The 14627-nt window shown below is 40.8% G+C and overlaps 1 protein-coding gene across 5 annotated transcripts in view; it reads left to right on the plus strand.

Moving 5' to 3' along the window:
- The first annotated feature begins 1233 nt into the window (after positions 1 to 1233).
- The window catches only part of LOC135220922 (tubulin monoglutamylase TTLL4-like), a 111102-nt gene continuing 97708 nt past the window's right edge, over positions 1234 to 14627 (plus strand). For 2 of the 5 annotated variants that reach the window (XM_064258568.1, XM_064258572.1), the window contains exon 1: positions 1234 to 1406. The gene's annotated coding sequence lies outside the window, so the exon portion shown is untranslated. Of the gene's footprint in view, positions 1513 to 1936; positions 1956 to 14627 lie in introns of those variants that run through there. The other 3 variants (XM_064258569.1, XM_064258570.1, XM_064258571.1) reach the window with 3 other exon arrangements.

Raw genomic sequence — 14627 nt, forward strand, 5'->3', positions numbered from 1 at the left:
GCATTTGCCTTTTCCGGCAATCGTGTGGCATCTTTCGTTAAATTTGAGACCTTGTTATATAACGTACTTTAACAAAACTGAGAGAAATGTCAGCGCATATATCATTCATGTATTTACTTTGAGATTAAATGTTAGGCGAAAACTAGAAAACTAAAATGTAGCGATGTCTGGAGAGAGGAGGCGAATGTAGTATGCCAAATGGGAATGCAGCTGTTATGCTGTCACACAAACCTTCGTCCTTTCATTAGCATCTCACGGGTGTATTTGTATTATGGCGATAGACACTTAGTTCTTCATCCAAATTTATGAGCAACTTTCCATAAGTGGCAAAAAATACATCAATACAAAGCTACCGATGACGTTGTAGTGACAATAGCAACTAATCCTAAATATTCGATAGAGGTTTTTGATCTGTTGTGATGATAATCTGTCACTTTATTCGTACTAAATTCGTTTGAATTCGTATAATTATATGCACCACCTACCATTAATCTTATTTCATTGGCAATGCAATTACGGAAAAGAAATAATATATCATCTACGCATATGGGAACGAAGAGTCACCTAGTAACCATTATTTTTTCACGTCTTGACTCCATTTTCTCTGATCATCCAGAGCCGTTAGTATTCCGTTACTGTTTCCTGTAGCCCACCTGGTCACTTGCGTGGTTCCTCTTTGCATTGATATATTATGAATTTTATTTCGAGAATATGTTGTATACTAAAGGATAAAGTTTTTGCGCAAACGGCAATTTCGTCCATCTCTATGCTCTCCTTCACCCGCTCGCTGAACTTAGGCTTCTTGTCTTTACCCCCTCAAAACAAATAATTCCTCTCACGATTTACGTGGTGTAAGTTCTAATATGTTTTTCTCAATAGGATTATTCATTAGCATAATTCAAATACACCATTTTCACTTTGGAAAAGCAATACTAAGAATAAGGAATCCATTATGAACTCGTAAATGTTACATAATGCGTACTCTTTTTATGACGGCATTAAGGCATCAAGGAAGTGAAACGATATTCCACCATATGCAGAGTGCAGACAGAAGAGACATTTACGTATGGATATAACATCTTCTTTTAAATTCATATTGTATATGTTTTAAAATGTTGATATTTAAGATATTATTAACATAAATTAAGTACTAACAGTGAAAATAAAAATATTGTATGCTTAAAAATCAAATTTGGCGGTGATACGCATGCGCAGGTGCGTGTCCAACCCGGAGGAGCCTCTACCCTGCTACGACATGGCGAGTACTCTCATTCCTTTGGAAAGAAGTCTTGTAAATCTTTATTAGTTTTGGCTTCGTGCGTAACATTTAAGGATTATTTAGTTCTCAGTGGCTAAGAGTGATGTGTTCTCTATCATCATGTGGCATCCACAAGGGAAATAAAACCGTGAGTAATTTATGGTGGAATATAATATGTAGGCCTCTTAAATCCATTGTGTTGATTTTTGGTGAGCGAAATTGAAGAAGCCATCATAATCAACGCGGGAACTTGGGTAAATGTCTATATTTATAAGCCTATAATGGTGTAATTAATCCTAATTATTAGTGAAAAAGTAAGAATCCTTGTGTTGTGGCTGAAGTGTAAAGCTTTTAGAATATTGATATTGAAATAAACTAGGGACGTTTGCAATGGAGTTGATGAAGTGGTGAGAACTTCGTTCAGTCAGTGGTGCTGGGGTGTCCATGAGGTACGGCCGCGTACTGCCCCTTGCTCCTTATATCATCACTTAATTGTATTAAAATATTAAATTAAATGCCTAACTCTCTTCCATTTAAGACGGATAAAAGTTGCTGTTTGCTTGTAGGGGTCACGAAAGTGTTTAAATGTGTGTCAAGGTCATTGTCCCGTACTCGTGGAAGGTGGTGTTGGTGAGGCTACACCATCTTGTATCCTTTGGGCCTGCCTTCGCCGCCCAGGGATAAATGGAAATTTAATGTATGTAAGAGAAATTTGGTTGCGAATGTCTGAGGTAGTATCCACAATATTTTGCTAGGAGAGGAGAGCTATCTGTTGATGGTGTAATGACTAGACTTCATGGTTGGCCGAGAGTGAGTCGGGACATCGTGTGAAGAGGGATGAATGGCGGTGAAACTCTTCTAGTAGAAACCACAATTTTTTCTGGGAAAACATAATCGGGGGCGGAGTTACATTGTGATCTCCTCATTATGTTAGTTTCTTGACAAATGAGGTCCTAAATTATAAACAGTAGCTGCATTTCAGTTAGATGGTGAAGATCACAACATAGGTGGGTAACCTCCGTGTTGTTAAGTTAGCATCTCTTAGAACAGCTTGATAACGTTCCTGGGTACCAGCCCTTTGGTATCCTAGGTAGTGATAGGCATCCTAGCTAAATGTTAATTTTGGGTATTTCTACAGAAGCAATCCGCAGTGGCCTAGACTATGGCAATTGATGTTGTCCTATGTTATTTTACTTACTGAACAACAATTTAAAGTAATATTTATTCGGACGACTGTAATTAACCCCCAGGGGCCAGTACTAAACACAGAGAAATACGTTGGACGCCCCAATCCCTAGTGGATGTCGTATTTGCGGTTACGTTCCTTGCAGTTCGTAGGGAACTATTCTTTAGAATTACCCTGCAAGAAACGTAACCGCGGATACGACATCCACTAGGGACGGGGGGTCCAATGTATTTCGCCGTTTTTAGTACTGGCCCATGGGGGTTAATTACAGTCGTCCAAATAAATACTACTACTTAAAATTCTTGTTCAGTAGGTAAAACTGCAGAGAAAATGTTGTTTTGGATGTGAACTATTGCTAGGCTAGGTAGGGTAAACAACTGCATGGCCTGGATCAATTCGCCGATGATCATGGCATGCCACCCTCCGAAAAAGTACTTATAACGCGTCCTGACACTGGAGATGGGCATCAGTCGCGACTTGTTGTTGGTGAGAGACGGAGCTAAAGACCTCGACTCCTTTCGAAGTAAGTATTTTCTCTGAAGTTAGAAATTAAGGCCAAATTTAAAGCATTAAATAGAGGGTAGTGAAAAGGGTATCCAACGCACTGCAAATCTCACCAAAACGCTTTCGAAATTTTTACTTACGCTTAAATATCTTAAAAGATTGACGCCATCTAGATGTTTGTGGAGTCGCTTGTGTCAACAAACTTCTTATATCCTGTGATAAATCCGCACACCACTTGTACCCATAGATGCTGGGGCACTTTCATCACAACAATTGGAACACGGTCCCTAACCACGACATTTTTAAGGAAACTTCTGTTTTGGTAGAAGACGACGATGAAGCGTGCACTAGATAATGATTTAAATAGTAAAACATCAATATTTTACATATTTATGATTATTAATTAGAAAGTATTCGTTATTGAAAAAGTAGCTCTATTCTGACTCAAATTTAAGTAATTATTTTTCGGAATTGGAACTTTCTTTTAAGTCCTGTAATATGACGTCACGACATCTTGATTTTCATACCTAGTATTATAGATGAATTGCTATACTCAACGTTTTTGCAGAACAGTTTACCAGTTATGCAGATTGTTATCCGCTATTCATGTAATTGTAATAATTGTAATGCACATAGTATATATCTTTATTTACTTTTTGGATATATGAAGATGTTTTACTGCTGGATTACCGCTGTAGTGTGACGCAATCGTTTTCGATCCCTGGGCCTCTGTCTGTTTTCGCACCATAAGAATTAATGGGGCCGAATTTGCGATGACCAGAAAGTCGTTAAAAGAGGAAAGTTAGCATTGAGGGGCATATTTTTTGATTGAGAAAAATACAAGTTTATACAATAGCTAGCTTGTAAAAAATACTTTATTACAAAAAACTTGATTGACAACTAAGCAGCATACCTACTATGGGTTTCAGAGACAGTGCAAGCATGTTTTTTGGCAATATTTCTGTAACGAACACTCGTATCAGAACGAGATTTTGCTATAGTGCATTACACCCAGTGCTGTAATTTATAAGGGTATCGTGAATCACTAATCTTAAAGAATAATGACACTTGTCCTTGTACCAAGAGACAAAAACTCCATTATCCAGAAATGGATACGAACACACGTAAAAAGCTCCACCTACCCTCTCCCCCCCCCCCCCCCACCTCCACTGCCACCCCTGTCCTCCTTCCTTCCTTCGCCTTCCTTTCTCTCTCTCTCTCTCAGTTGCCAATTGGTATGTGCTCACCCTCCAAACTGGGTATAAGACTTACACAAAACGTGGAAATTGGTGAAATTAGCCTATGTATTGAAAGTATATATACATAAATATTAAAGCAATTTTATCGTTATTGCATTACTATGACAATTAGAATTCATGGAAACAGTTTATAATAATGCATCGACGTATGTGTGAAGCTCCACTAATGTGGCGACGATGATTTTGCCATTCTTAGCATGCAAACATTAAAGGTTACATTTATTTCTGGCTTACAGTTATTTAAAAAAATCAGATACTAATATAGACTTAAATCAATGAAAAGTGCTAGAAAAAAAAAAACCATTATAATCCACTTATCCGTAGTCTGCTCCGCTATGGTTTTCGGCAGCCAGATGTACAACAAGGTTAGAAACATTGGATTGTACAGTAGTACCTCGAGATATGAAATTAATCCGTTTCGAGGCGCCCTTCTTATCATGAGGTTTACGTATCTTGGACCACATTTTACATGTAAAATGGCTAATCCGTTCCAAGCCCTCCAAAAACACCCCAGTAAATTTCATAATAAAGCTAAATTGACCTATAAACAATGAAATACTACAACAATTTGGACCATTCAATATCTAAATTAATAACAAAATGCAAAATAACCTGTAAATAAAAGTGTATTAGTGTACATGGTACACAAGAAATACTGTATGTAAAATGTGGAAGCTTACCTTTCGAGTGAGGCTATCTCCGAAAGTGGCGGCAGAGGAGGAGGAGGACAAATGGCAGATACGTACGTACACTTAACTTTACGAAAACACAAAAAATGTAAGGAAAACATACATAAACTAATATTTACGAAACACATTAACAAAACTGTAATACTTAACTTTTCAAAAAACTAAAATTAAATTTTTTTTTTTCTTTTCTTTTTTTGATTTTTAACTTTTTTACTTTTACGTAGGCGCTTTGTTTTTTTTTTCACAGAATTTCAACTTCATCACCATTTTCAACTCTGTTTATCACTTGGTTCTTCCTTTTTGCTTTCAACTTTCTGTTTTTTATCACTTGGTTCTTCCTTTTTGCTTTCAACTTTCTGTTTTTTATCACTTGGTTCTTCCTTTTTGCTTTCAACCTTGTTGTTTATCACTTGGTTCTTCCTTTTTGCTTACTCCTGCTAATGGTAAAGGCCTCTTTAAAAAATAACAATCCAAGGAAGATTGCTTCTGCCTACTTTTCACAATGTTCCTGAAACGACTCAGGCAAACGTCATCGAACTGCGCAAGCATACGACCTGTGTGAGCCTTTTCGGGGTGTCTTTTTTTCGATAAACGATTGCACTTTATGAAAGCGGCTAGGACATCCTTAATTTCTGCCGTTGTCATAGGGTCCTCCTCCTCTTCCTCACCGCTGCTAGAGAACTCCTCTTGCATGGCCTCCAACTCCTTCAGGTCATCCGTCGTAAGCTCCTCTTGGTGCTCCTCGAGAAGGTCGTTGATGTCGTCCTCGTCGACGACCAGCCCCATGGACTTGCTGAGTGCAACGATCTCGTCAAGATCTGGTTCCAAAACAGTTTCGGGATCACCAACTGTATCGAACTCTGCAGCACCAGCTTCGCCCACGTCGAATCCTTCGAAGTCTCGGGCGGATACGGCATCAGGCCAGAGTTTCCTCCACGAGGAATTCAAGGTTCATCTCGAAACCTCCTGCCAAGCTTGATCGGATACAAGTGACGATGTCGAAATGTTCCTTCCAAAATTCACGCAAGGTGAGGTTTGTGGTATCGGTGATGTCGAAACATCTCTTGAAAAGATGTTTCGTGTTCAGCTTCTTAAAGTTCGCTATCACTTGCTGGTCCATGGGCTGGAGGAGAGGGGTGGTGTTTGGCAGGAGAAAAAGAATCTTGACGAAGGAATACTCCGCTAGGATATCTTCCTCGGGGCCAGGAGGGTGGGGAGGGGCATTGTCGAACACCAGCAGACATTTCAGAGGGAGGCGCTTCTCTTCCAAAAATTTCTTCACTGTCGGGCTGAAACACAGATTTACCCACTCCGTGAACAAAAGGCTCGTTACCCAGACTTTTGCATTAGCCCTCCACATCACTGGAAGCTTCTCCTTAAGCACTTTGTGGGCCTTGAAGGCTCGAGGAGTCTTGGAATGTAAAACCAGTAGGGGCTTCACCTTGCAATCCCCACTGGCGTTGGAACAAAGTGCGAGCGTAAGCCTGTCTTTCATAGGCTTATGCCCGGGTAGCTTCTTCTCTTCCTCCGTGATGTATGTCCGACGAGGCATTTTTTTCCAAAAAAGGCCAGTCTCATCACAGTTGAAAACCTGCTGAGAACTGTAGCCTTCCTTGGTCGTCATCATGTCGAAAGTCTTCTTAAATGCTTTGGCCGTTTTCGTGTCCGAGCTGGCAGCCTCCCCATGACGCACCACCGAATGGATGCCAGTTCGTTTACGAAATTTCTCGAACCAGCCATGCGAAGCCTTGAACTCTGGGGTTTGCGTTGAAGTCCCTTCCCCTCCGTTGTCTTCCGCCTGCGCAATCAAATCGCCGAAAATAGTGCTAGGCTTGTGGGTGATTGCCGTCTCCGTTACCGTATCGCCAGCGATTTCTTTGTCTTTTATCCAGACAAGAAGCAGCCGTTCCATCTCGTCGTGCACGTGGGTCCTCTTGCTGGACAAAATAGTGATGCCCTTCGACAGAGTAGCTGCTTTGATGGCATCCTTCTGTTTAAGGATGGTGCCTATTGTCGACGGATTACGGCCGTATTCCTTTGCGATCACACTCGATCGCATACCAGCTTCGTACTTCTTGATGATCTCCATTTTTGTCTCCAAAGAGAACATGCTTTTCTTTCCGTGAATTTCAACTTTCTTGGGACCCATGACTACGTTATCTTGTACATAATTTACGTATAAGTACACAATAAAGTTTTCGCACAACACGATAATATGTATACTGCAACGAAATCACTTAACAAATTTACGTTACTAAACGAAATCGTTGGACCGAACGAATACCGCGTGCGTACGATAACGGTGCTGGTACGAAGTGGACGAGATAGGCACGCCACCACGTATACGTACATAGATGCATGATGAGAGGGATGCCGTCCCATAGGAGAGAAGGATCTCATGGCGGTGACTAGCATCAGGAACCAATCGGAGAGCAGGAGGATGGTGGCCAGTCTACTAAGATGGCGGCGCGCGAGTTTCAAAATTGTTATCGGTGGTTCGGGGGACTTTCAGAAACCTTTCGTATCTTGAAAACTTTTCGTTTGTAGAGCCGTTATATTTTTCGTATCTCAAGTTTTTCGTAAGTTGAGCCTTTCGTATCTCGAGGTACCACTGTATCTACTTTAGAAATATCTGTAATTTTTCGAGGTAATTTGGTTGCAAAAAAGGGGTAATAGATATGAATTAAATAAACATTTTGAAATAACAAAGTAAAGTTGAACTAAATAATCAGTAAAGTAAACAATTAAGGGAATAATGCTTTGCAGTGTCGTCGTCTGCTGCTCGTAACTGTGTTTATGGAGTGCGCGCTTAGGAACCAGGAACAGCAATGTGGTTTAAGTGCAATGTGGAGTGAATTAAGACCAAAATGTGTATAATAACAATCAAGTAAGCACTGTGGAGTTTCAGTTGTGATGGCAGTAAGGATAAAACCACCGATTACAAGGTAAAAATGAATTCAGTTCAAACCATGATCCCGAGAATAACAAGTTTCATACGTTCACTAATATAGGCAACACAATGTTGTTTTATTGTGCTGATTACAACTGCAATCTTGAGTAAGGTCAATAAACATTACATATATACACTAACATTGTTCAAATGAGTGCTGGGAAGGCTGGGAAATATGGTGTCCAGCTGTGACCAGACCCGTCCAGCCACACGATAGCCACCATATTGGATTTCAAAACTGCCTTGAAAACTATTTTACGAAGAGCGTCACATGCTTATTTTAGTTTGTATGGGGCTTTCATATATCACATTATGTTGTCGAACCTTCGATCTTTTAAATGGTATGCTTAGAGTTGTAAGTGTACGTATTCTTGTTTCACCAATTAAATATAAAGTGAATAAGACCCGTCCAGCGTGATGATGGTGGATCGTCCATGATTGTTTACCCTATATCCTATGTGTAAAATGAATGATACCCCAGGTTAGGGGCAGTCGGCCAGCTTACATCCTCGAACTGTTGGCTACCCTTGGGATTTTACTTTTGTAGCGTAAATAGGCTACGGTAGGCCATTTCAGACTTTGTGTACTCTGTTAGGTGCTTGGTTTTAAACATTTGTTTTATGAATGTTGTAAAAAAGTAGATTTTTCAAATTCTTAATGATAGAGTTCTGGGTAGAAGGCAGAGTGAGGAGTCACAACATAAGCCCCCCCCTCCCCCTGGCTCTAGCCTAGTTAAGGGATGGCGTCTGAGGTTAGGTTAGTGGTAATTCTAAGCCCTCATTCCGCGGTAAAGTAGACTATGGCAGTTGACGTTTTCCTACGTTATTTTACTTACTGAACAAGAATTTAAAGTAATATTTATTCGGACGACTGTAATAAACTCCCAGGGGCCAGTACTAAACACGGCAAAATACATTGGACGCCCCAATCCCTAGTGGATGTCGTATCCGCGGTTACGTTCCTTGCAGTCCGTGCGGAACTATTCTTTAGAATTACCCTGCAAGAAACGTAACCGCGAATACGACATCCACTAGGGATTGGGGCGTCCAATGTATTCCGCCGTGTTTAGTACTGGCCCTTTGGGGTTAATTACAGTCGTTCGAATAAATATTACTTTAAATTCTTGTTCAGTAAGTAAAATAACATAGGAAAATATCAACTGCCATAGTCTACTTTACTGCGGAATGAGGGTTTAGAATTACTAGGTTAGGTTAAGGTAAGTGTGGTTAAAACATATTACAGAGATGAAAACATGCTGCAGATGAATGCATTCGCCGCACCACAGAAACTGTGATAGATTATTATGCAGAATCGGCAGCATTCACAACTTGTTTAATACTCAGTCTGTGGCGAGAGATTTGTTTATACTCAGTCTATGTTGGGCTTCAATGTCACCCACAGTGGATAAGAGAGTGTATTGTGCTTTTATTGAGCACATTTAAGGAGGAAAAAGAGAGAATTACAAATCCATTGGGTGGACTGAATGCACAGCGAGAGAGATTAGGCACATTTGCCATGTTATTTTAGGATCTAAAACGTGATGGGAATGTTTTCAGTTACTTCAGTATGTCTCAAGCATTATTCGAGGAACTACTGTGGTTGATATATAATATATAATAAGCTTCATAGGCAAAACATGACATGCAGAAGGCAGATATAGTCAATTTCCAACTTTTGTAGTATCCGAGACTTTTATCCCATAACACTGGTTTCGTCTCCACTAAAGATATAAGGAGATCGATATCGATTTCACGTTCCATTATAACAAGATGTACCGACTAGGGTTTCTATCCTGGGATCCTGGCTAGATTTAGCCCAGATTTGTTTTCTGTGATTTAGTTTTAAATCCCAGGAGTTTCATTTTCATATTTTTTGTATAATTTACATTCAATGTACGTATAAAAAACCCCAGGGAAGAGATTTCAAGATTTAAAAAGTGCTGCAGTGAACAAGGTCAACCACAACCAGGTGCTTAGTTTCTTGCAACATTCTTACATCATGAAAACATATTGATAGATAATATATGCATCATAAAATAACATTATTAGGTAATTCAATATGTATTGCAGGTTATATTTTTTATCTCATTTACAAAACATGTTCTTATTGGATCCAGTACGTTTTCATCTCTAAAATTATGAGAGGGCAGTACTGAGTAATTTCATACAATCAACTTACCTGTCAGATATATACATAGCTAAGACTCCGTCGTCCCCGACAGAAATTCAAATTTCGCGGCACATGCTGCAGGTAGGTCAGGTGATCTACCGTCCTGCCCTGGGTGGCAGGATTAGGAACCATTCCCGTTTTCTATTCATATTTTTTCTGTCGCTTGGAATGTAAACAACGTTTGCAGTTCCTCCTGACTTGATTTTTGGATTTCATCGCCATCGATCTTCTGGGCTATCTTTTGCAGGGAAGTACTGGATCTTTGGTTCGGCATACGCATATTAATTTGTTTTAATAACTTTGGCTTCGAAAATTTCGAAGAATTGTTTACGTGTAACTACCGAACTTTTCAGTAGACACTCACATAGTTTGCAAGAAGGAAAATTTTAATATTATTCATAAAGTGTAGTAAATGTTAGAATTGATTGAGCTAACTTCCTTCTTGAGGAAGTCAGGAATAGAATTAGTTACGCTTCCTTTAGAAGTTTTTATAGCTCTCGTACTAACGAGCAGTTAGAGCATTAACAATACTAGTAGTGTTGTATCCTCATCTCCTTCTTACTTCACAGAATCTTCAAATTCATATTGCAATTTGAAGACAAAGGAATGTAGCTCAAAATACGAGCTATTGAAAGGTAAGAAGTGATTTTAGTGTTAGTGCAGTGGAGGGTGCGTTCTGATCGGCTCTGTTTCGCTCCCAGGCCTAGACCTCTTCCAAGCTCACATACCCAGAGGAGAAGGAAAGTCGAAAGCCTTACGGAGGTTATGGAGAATCCCCACCGATCGGGCGTTCCCTCGGCAGGATCTGTAAAACGTCCCAGACTGTCAGGAATAGCCATTGGAAAGGCATCCTTTAAAAAGTGCGTCTCTTCTTCCGTTTCTTCATCTTACGTCCGAAAAGACGAAGAATGTACATGTTTGGAGTTCGGACGATCTGGCTCGTTCTCTGAAAACTAAGAGAACACTGAGCGAGGGGCTGAGAGCCAGCCAGCAAGCTAGCGCGAGCCATGTTCCAACAGCCAGCAGCGAGCCGCGCTCCAAGCGCGAGCCGCATTCCAAGCGGGAGCCGCGTTCCAACAGACTAGCGCGAGCCTCGTTCATACAGATAAACGCAAGCCGCGTTCCAGCAACTGAGCGCGAGCCGCGTTCCAGAACTTTTTTCTTGGCGCAAGGCGCCTTCAAAGAAAAAACAGACGGCTAGACTGAGGAGCCTTATAGTAGAGTGGCAATCAGAAGGATGCTTCCATTGAACGTTTACTGGCAAGAGGCTTGTATAACAAGACTAGAGGCGCTCGGATCTATCAGGGCACACGGGACCTTCCACGCAAGCGGAACGTTCCAGGAGCGAGTCTCCTTTCTAGCGTGCGGAACATTCCAGGCGCGCGGAACTATCCTGACGCCAGGCGCTAGGCGCAAGGATCCAGACGCCAGGCGTCAGAATATTCCAAAATCTTCATTTGAGAGAGAGGTCAGTCGCGAGACTCCTCTTTGAGTTTTTTTAACTTGAGCAACTTTCCCCTGGCAAATGTGCAAGATGTCGCACAGGCGGCCGTTGCTTTTGTCAGAAGGATTCTGATACTAAGAGAAGCCCCTTTTCATTATTCAGAAGACTCCTGTGTTAGGCAGTTCCTCTCAATGCGGACTCTCTCCTTCATCCATGCTCTTCCCTCGTTTTGAGGAGGCAAGAGCTTAGGGAGTTTTTCTTAATAAAAATCTCATTGACGTTTGGGTATGATGGCGGATAGGAAATATCTACTTCCTTCAGTAAACCCTAGTGATGAACAGGAATTCTGTCTCTTCCGCGATTTATGAGGAAATCACGAAGATTTAAAGAGTTCCTGGATTAACTTCCTTCCTTTAGGATATATATATACTCTTTCTATCGTTCTATTAACAAAAAGAACGAAGATAGTAGAAGTAGTAGAGTATCTGTTGGATGAGAATACGATACGGTCAAATCATAAACACATACCGTAGTTACTTCTTTGCTGTGTAACTCAATTACCAGTATCCTTCTACGACTTTCCTAGGAGGGACTACGCTTAAAGGGATTGTTAAGACAACACCTACTTAGCTTCTAGATTTATCGAAGTCTTGTTTCGCTTAAATATGCTTTAATAAGAAATTCCTGAAGTTCGATAATAATTTTATAAGATTCCTTTATTAAAGGGAGTAGCTGGCAACTCTGGAAGAGTAAGGCCAGACGGCTAACGGAGACTGCTTTCACTGAGAGCCTGAGACCAACGCAGTTACGCAGTACCATGTAGGTGTCAGTCATGAGCGGTCTGGTTTATCTCTCTCTCCTGGGGGATGGAATAACTATCCGTATCTCTCCCCTACAATCGCGGTCTTAACCTCGGATTGAGGGGATAGTTAATCTAACATAAATAAAATATTGTATGCCTTTTGCTAAGAAGCTTTCAATAAGAGAGATAGTACAACCTTTCAAGGTAACATTATTAAAGGATTCTATCGCAGCAGAACATTATATTATATAATGCTCTCAGGCTTACGAAAGCATAGCTTATTAGAGTACCTGCTCAGAAGATGGACGAGTCGGATGGGAAACATTCTCTTTGTGGCAAAACTTGTTTCCCTGAATGGACTATACTACGTATATAAAGTTTTTTCCTACTAAGAACGGAATTAACATGTGAAAGGATGTCGGGTACCATAAAGGCACAGGTGTTCTGGCACATAACCTAAAAAGAATGAGAAGGAAGCGCCAGCCTGGCTCAAGTTGCGCCAGCCTGGCACTTAGCGCTAGAAGCACCAACCTGGCACAATGCGCCAGAAGCGCCAGCCTGGCGCAGTGAGCCAAGAGCACCATCCAAGATTTTCTCGTTTTAGCGAGTTATTAACCTAAGAGTCCAGTAGCCTCTCGGACACCAGGCTCGGTAACGGCAAGATTCGTTCCTGATTTCGTTACCCATTTAATCACTTAGGCCAATTCCACGACACTCTCATATCGCAAAGAGCATCGAGAATCTCTTTTTTCGCTCCTGTTCGCGTTAACAAAGAGAACCTTCTCGATCGACGATAATAACTGTTAACATGTTTAACATTTATTGGAAAGAGTTGTGAGAACCTGCGGAAAGTCTTCTTCATAGATCTCTTAGTAAGGTAGAAGACGAACAGGCTTCCTATAGACTGCTTCCTTTTCCTCGAACCAAGAGAGGTAGCAATATACGCCATCTTTATTTTTTTTTTAGAAAGGGGAATAAACTTTTTTCCCCTAAATATAAATTATTTGCAGAATTTAAGATAAAGGGTGTCAAAGAAAGAGAAGATAATACTTTATGCCTCATTTTGGCCTTAGAGAGGTTGGATTCACAGAGGTCACGTTCTTCTCACAGCATGTTTTGGAAGTCTTTTCCAAGACAGTCTGAATATTCTATCAGCATCTATTATAAATGGACCTTAACAACCTCTCCACTCTGAGTCTGTCTGCGTGCAGACTGACCAGAAGTGGACATGAATGAGAGGATTTTTCAAGGTAAATGACAATAGTCATGGACAAGATATAGAATTGCTGCAGATCGTGCTAGAGGGAATGAGGAAACTGTCCTCTTCCGATACCTCTGTGAACCACATAGCGGTTTTTTCTTCCCTTTCAGAGGGAAGAATCACCTTTGTATATATCTGCTATCAAAGAATGTAGTAAAAGGGATTGGAGATAGCAGAGGATTAAGATCTTCGGGATCTTATACGATACCTCAATATGACAAGAGTAGGATGTCATGTACTTCTAATGGGATCTTTTTTTGTGGCCACAGATTCTATGTTCCGACAAGATGGAACTGCTCCTCATCAAACTTCTTTGAGAAATTTTTATGAGGGAATTCTTTGTTTCTCTTGGTCCCAAACGATCAAGAAGACAAGTGAATTTTTTGAGCATTGGAATCTCGCATCAGATTCTATGGAGATTAGGCAATGGGTTCTTGCCAGCATAGTATGTCTGGAAAAAGAACTAAAACCCCCTATTCCTGATTCAGTGTTTTCAGATAGAGGTTTTGTTGTCCAGGCAGGGTACTTACGTTTTCATCTACAGTAGAATGGTTTAAAACGTTTGCCTACAAAGTCTTTGGAATGCGATGACGGCTCGAAATGCTTCCCAGAAGGTGTTCAGAGGGATACAATAAAGAGCTAGAAATCAGGAGTACTCCCAATTTCAGCTTGGAGTCTCCTTCGACTTTCAAGCTTCTTCCCTTCCTTCGGACAAGGATAGGGAAGATTCTGCAACGAGAAGGCCCTTCAACAGGTAAGAAGAGATCTCGTGAGCAAGGGAAGTACTCAAGAAGGATCCTCCTCGGAGGAAGACTCTTATCTCTCATACTGTTAGATATCCTATCGTATACTGGATGTAGCTGACTACAATCACCTCCCCTTGCCGGAGAGGCCAAAGCTCAAAGTGGAAGAATTTCTTCCACCCTTCTCCAGTCTTGTGATTTACTATTGTGGATGTTCAGGACTTTCGGACAATGTAGCGCCAACCAGGAGCCTTATGCTAAAACAGGCGTAAAAAACGCCAGAGGCAGACAGCCCCAAGAACACTGTCATTGTCTGATGAGGAGAAAATAGAAATAGTGCTAAAGCAGACATATTTCACGGG

The sequence above is a fragment of the Macrobrachium nipponense genome, chromosome 2 (assembly GCF_015104395.2).
Source record: "Macrobrachium nipponense isolate FS-2020 chromosome 2, ASM1510439v2, whole genome shotgun sequence".
NCBI classification, from domain to species: Eukaryota; Metazoa; Arthropoda; class Malacostraca; order Decapoda; family Palaemonidae; genus Macrobrachium; species Macrobrachium nipponense.